At 38.6% G+C, this 5,099-nt stretch overlaps 1 pseudogene; it reads left to right on the top strand.

The window, feature by feature from the left end:
- The window catches only part of LOC122070000, a 5,616-nt pseudogene extending 1,988 nt beyond the window's left edge, over positions 1 to 3,628 (top strand).
- Positions 3,629 to 5,099: the final 1,471 nt, after the last annotated feature.

The following is a 5,099-nucleotide window of genomic DNA, read 5'->3' as shown; positions in this document are numbered from 1 at the left end:
GTTTGGTATCGTTCTAAAAAAACGTTTCTGGAGTTTTTTTGTTCTATCGGAACGAAAAAATGGAATCTTCTGTTTGGTGCACTTATGGTCAGTTTCTGTTTTTTTGGAAAAAAAATTTAAAAGAAAAAAACTGAAAAAACGAGATTGGATAGAAAGTCAAAAAAAGGAGTTTCGTTTTCCCAGTTTCGTTCCATTTTACAAAAAAAAAAAAAAAAAAATTCCCGATAAAAATCTGAAATTTTGAAACTGAAATTTTTTTGTTTAAAAACTGCGTTTTGACACAGAAACTGAAATTTTCGTTTTTCACACTAAACGGCGTTTCTGGAACAGAAACGATACCAAATGGGCCCTAAGAGTCAAAAACTCAAAAGGGAATATGGAAAATCCCTCCTAAGTCTTAGTGATAGCGGGTTTTTTTTTTTTTTTTTTTTTCCATTTTTTGGTTTTAACTTTTAAGAGTAATTCGGTTCGGTTTCTGTTCCTGTCCCAAACCAATGGTTTTAACATCCTAAGTAGAAACCGAATCGAACTGAATAGCAATACTCACATACCCAAACCGAATATGAACCGAATTTATTCGGTTCGATTTGATCCAATTAATTGGGCTCGGTTTCGGTTTGAAATTGACACCCTTAGAGAGTTCCATTGAGGGAATTACTAGAGAGATCAAGATGGCAAAGGTGTTCGATCTCAGAGAAGGGCAGTGGGGATCGATGAATAGGAAGGAGAAAGGAAGAAGTGGGGATCGATGAATAGGAAGGAGAAAGGAAGAAGGACAAAAGTTGTTTTCGAAAACAGGTTTATCAAACGCTTAAATAAATATTTCTCACAATAGAAACGAAAAAAAAACTGTTTTTACTATCTCTAGACACGAAAAACAGTAGAAACATTATCAAACGGCCCGTAGTGTCTACAATGACTCATGTACGTGGTATTGGAGCTTATCTTTTGGGTACGAATGATCTTACACTATGAACTTCCATTTTCCTCTGTCCATGTAACTCTTACTTTCCCCATTGGTGATGAATCCAACTTTACTTTTTCATTCCTAGATACGCGACTTGCCTTCTTGACAAGGAATCTATCTTGATTTTCTTTGATCAAATCTTACACCACTTGTATTATCCTCTCTCGTATCTTTTTGCTCAGAGTAAGGTTGGGTGATGGACTGCTTGTCAAATATGAGAGAGAGAGAGAGAGAGAGAGAGAGAGAGAGAGAGAGAGATGTTTTCAGGATAAAGACTATAGTGGATGAGCCGAACTTGAGTGGGTTTAAACAAATAGATGGACGAACAAATGGATCGTCCGATGGGCAAGTGGGTTTAAACAAATGGATATATAGAAATATGGGTAATTGGCTTTAGAAAAGATAAACTACATTTATGTGCTTAATGATGATAACACTTCATGACCAGCCAATTGGTGGGTACATGCATAAAACCATGTGAGAGAGGAGTTCACATCCTTAGCAGTGAGTGATGAAATGTGGTGAGTATTGAACGGCCCAGAACATTTGGGCATGCATCCCAAGAGACTCCCAACCACTTGATGCTCACTACATTGGAACAGTGACTGCAAACTATTTTCACATGTGATAGAGGGCTTTCTCATGCATTTCATAGATAGAATTTCGTCTCAAATATTACAAATGTGCCATCTAATTTGCCATAGTATATTCATTTCCTTCTTGTGGTTATCTTGTAATTTTCTTAACTTTCAATTTTGCTAGCTTGGTGGGTTATGGCCTTCCTTGGCATGTTGAACATTAAGAACATGTATTGATGCCTGATGCACCGAAGGGACATGTCCCAATGAAACTCACGTGGTAGGGGATTGTGTTGGCATTAGGGCCCCCCTCATCTGACCTGAAATTTAGCTGTTGTGAGTTTGGTACCTCATTTGGGGCCATTGGTAACTGCATTCTGTGACCATGCAATTAACCACCGTTAGAAAGTGACCAATATGAAGTTGATAGTGGAAACCCTCAAGGGGTAGGGCACCCTATCCATATTACTTGTGCTGTGTGGGGTGGGGGGTCGCTTTGATCAGTCTAAAGTTCCTATCAAGTGGGACTAAGGGACAACCCTTGTTAAGGGCTCTTTCCTTGGAAATAATTAACAACACTATAAGATAAAAACTGTTTGTTGTATATGTACTCACATAGGTGCCTTTAGAATCACCATTCTTAGAAGAACATAATGTGACTATCCTATGAATAGGGATGTCCATCTCTATCCTTAGCCCAAATTGTTTTACATAAAAAATTAAAGGACAATCACAACCCATTAATCATATGTAACACTTCAAAATAATCAAATCAGTTAATTAATGGACACATAATTCCAATAGTTCATTTAACTGATCAGATTAGATTTGGGGAGAATTTCCCTTTAGAAGCTACTATGAACGAGGAGCAAAAAACAGTAGATTACAAAATAGTCATGCATGAATTATTGTGAGGAGAGCATAATGTCATAGCCTTATATCTTTCTAAGCAATCGCATCGACACTTAGCACTCTTGCTAGCACTAAGTCAGCCTTATTAAGGGACCTTGAAAGAGATGTAGTAAACATGAGAGTTTGAGGGAAAGAACTTGTATTACACTTAAGAGCTTTGAGTACAATGCTTGGATACTCACTTCTTGGTGTCTTGGCCAAATGAGGCCACTTCTTTCATAGGCACCCCAAGTTACAAAGAATGCGTAGGATTTGTACAAGTGCCACACATCTAATGACTAAGAATCTTCTAGTCACTTGGAGTAGAAGTTTCCAATTCGATCAAACCGGTAAGCCAAACGAGCCAAAAGGTAATTGGGCCAAACCGTGCATTATGGTTGCAAAAGTCTTATGATTTCCACAGAGGGTCTTGCGTGCCGGGCACCCAAGTGAGGGAACCAACTTTTTGTTGATTTCTATACATATATTTTATTTTCATTTCCCTTGTTAATCATGGCTCTCAATGGAGAAGGGTTTTTTTTCTTTTTTTTTTTTTTTTTTTTAAATGGGACCTCACTGGTCTGTGGACCATTTTTTTTAGGGTAATTTACAGCACCACCCCTTAGAGAATGCCACTATTATAAGAACAACCCCTCTGTTTCACCAAATTAAACTCAGACCCTTACTGTCAATCACTGTTAAAGAATATACCTTATGTGCTAATGCCAGCTATTATATTTTATTTTAAATACCAAAATGCCCTTACTATTAAGTACCTAAAATACCCCTCCGATTCAGATCGAGAGACTGGAAGATCTCTTTGTGACTTTCCATGATGAGCAGGCGATGAGGGACGCTATTGAAGGGATGAACGGCCAAAGCCTCGATGGTCGTAATATTACCGTCAATTAAGCACAGAACAGAGGAAGTAGTGGTGGAGGTGCTTACCGCAGTGGTGGCGGCGGCAAATACGGTGGTGGTGGCGAAGGATATGGCGGCGGTGGTGGTGGCTAAGGTGGAGGTCGACGTGATTGTGGTGGTGGTGAGGGGTACAGCCGCGGTGCTGGTTGTGGATATAGTCGTGGTGGTGGTGGTGGTGGATACAGTCACAGTGGTGATCGTGGTGGTTATGGAGACGGTGGATCTCGTTACTCGGGGTGGCGGTTCCTCCGATGGCAACTGGAGGAACTAGGGTTTGGTATTGATGTTTTAGGGTTTGATGTCATGTGATTAGTCTTTTTTACCGATGGGGTTACTCTTCACTGTTAAACAGAGGTTTCCCGACCGATGGTAACCGTGGTGGTTATGAAGATGAACCACTAGTATAAGTGATTCATCTTTTCCGACTGATGGCTTGTTATCTCTAGAGTTGTGATTCGAGTCCTCTGGTATCGTATTAATCATCTTACAAAGAATAGAAAAATATATGGTATTTTTCCATTAAAAAAAAAAACTTTAGAGAGAGAGAAAGAGAGAGAGAGAGAGAGAGAGAGAGAGAGAAAGAAAGAGATGTCGAAAGAGGAATTGGGTTTAAAAACAAAGTTTAGTGAATAGGATATAATAGTCATTTTAACTTTTTACTGTTAAGTGACTAACGGTGGGGGTCCTAAGTTTAATTTGGTGAAAGAGAGGAGGTGTTCCTATAATACTGGCATTCTCCAGGAGGTGGCATTGTAAATTACCCTTTTTTTTTTTATTCATCTTTTTTTTCATTTGTTTTTTTATTTTTCTTCTACGACATATTTTTTCTTAACCTCACGGTTCCATGAGATCTACTCTCTTCTCTCTTCTCTGTGTTTTCACTTTTTACAAAAAAAAAAAAAAAAAAAAAAAAAAAACCTAACCCACTTTCGTAGGAATCACGATTGCACTTAGTATGTGCAACAAGCCTTTAAACCCCTAGTTTACTCTAGTGGATGAGTTGTGTCTCGTGAATATTTATAGGGAATATACACACAAAATTCTAGTGTTAGTTGATCCGTTCATAAGCATAGGTAAAGAATACATCCATTTTTAAATTGACAATAAGCATGATAACCAAGCTTTGAAATTGAGATTCTTATGGACCCCATATTTTGAATTTTATTATCTCACTCCAAGTTGTGGAACTATCATACCTCCCAATTAAGGAGCTTCCTTATGATGTTCACTCTATTTCTTACCAAAACTATTCCATAGAGATTATCCTAAGAGCATCTTCTAGGTTACAAAAAACCTTAGCTTGGGCCAGACATAAACCTGGGAACTTTATATTATCATTGCACATTTTGCTAATGACGGGTATTCAGGCCTTCGGCCTGATTAGTCCCACGGGCCCATACTGACCCCACAACCGTATGGATCGGGTCATATTGGGGTTAAATGAGAACCATTCAACTTTCACTAACAGCAATGAAGAGCACTAAACAACCCGTGTGAGTGGCCCAAGGTGTGCCTAGTGGGAGTTAAACTTAGGATGTTCGAATTTATGGCTCTTCCCTTAACTATATATAAACTTTTCTAAAACCTTCTTGATTTTTAGAGTTTGTCTAGAAAGTCTAGAGGTTCTAGAAGCTTCCCTAGAAATGTTTAGATTCCCTACAATTTATGGAGAGTTCTATGCAGTGAAGAACATTAAACACTCCTGTGTGAGTAACCCAAGGTGTGCTTAGTGAGAGTCGAAC

Source organism: Macadamia integrifolia, unplaced genomic scaffold, assembly GCF_013358625.1.
Source record: "Macadamia integrifolia cultivar HAES 741 unplaced genomic scaffold, SCU_Mint_v3 scaffold805, whole genome shotgun sequence".
Taxonomy (NCBI): Eukaryota; Viridiplantae; Streptophyta; class Magnoliopsida; order Proteales; family Proteaceae; genus Macadamia; species Macadamia integrifolia.
The sequence above is the reverse complement of the archived record's forward strand: the minus strand, read 5'-3'. Positions and strand labels throughout refer to the sequence as shown.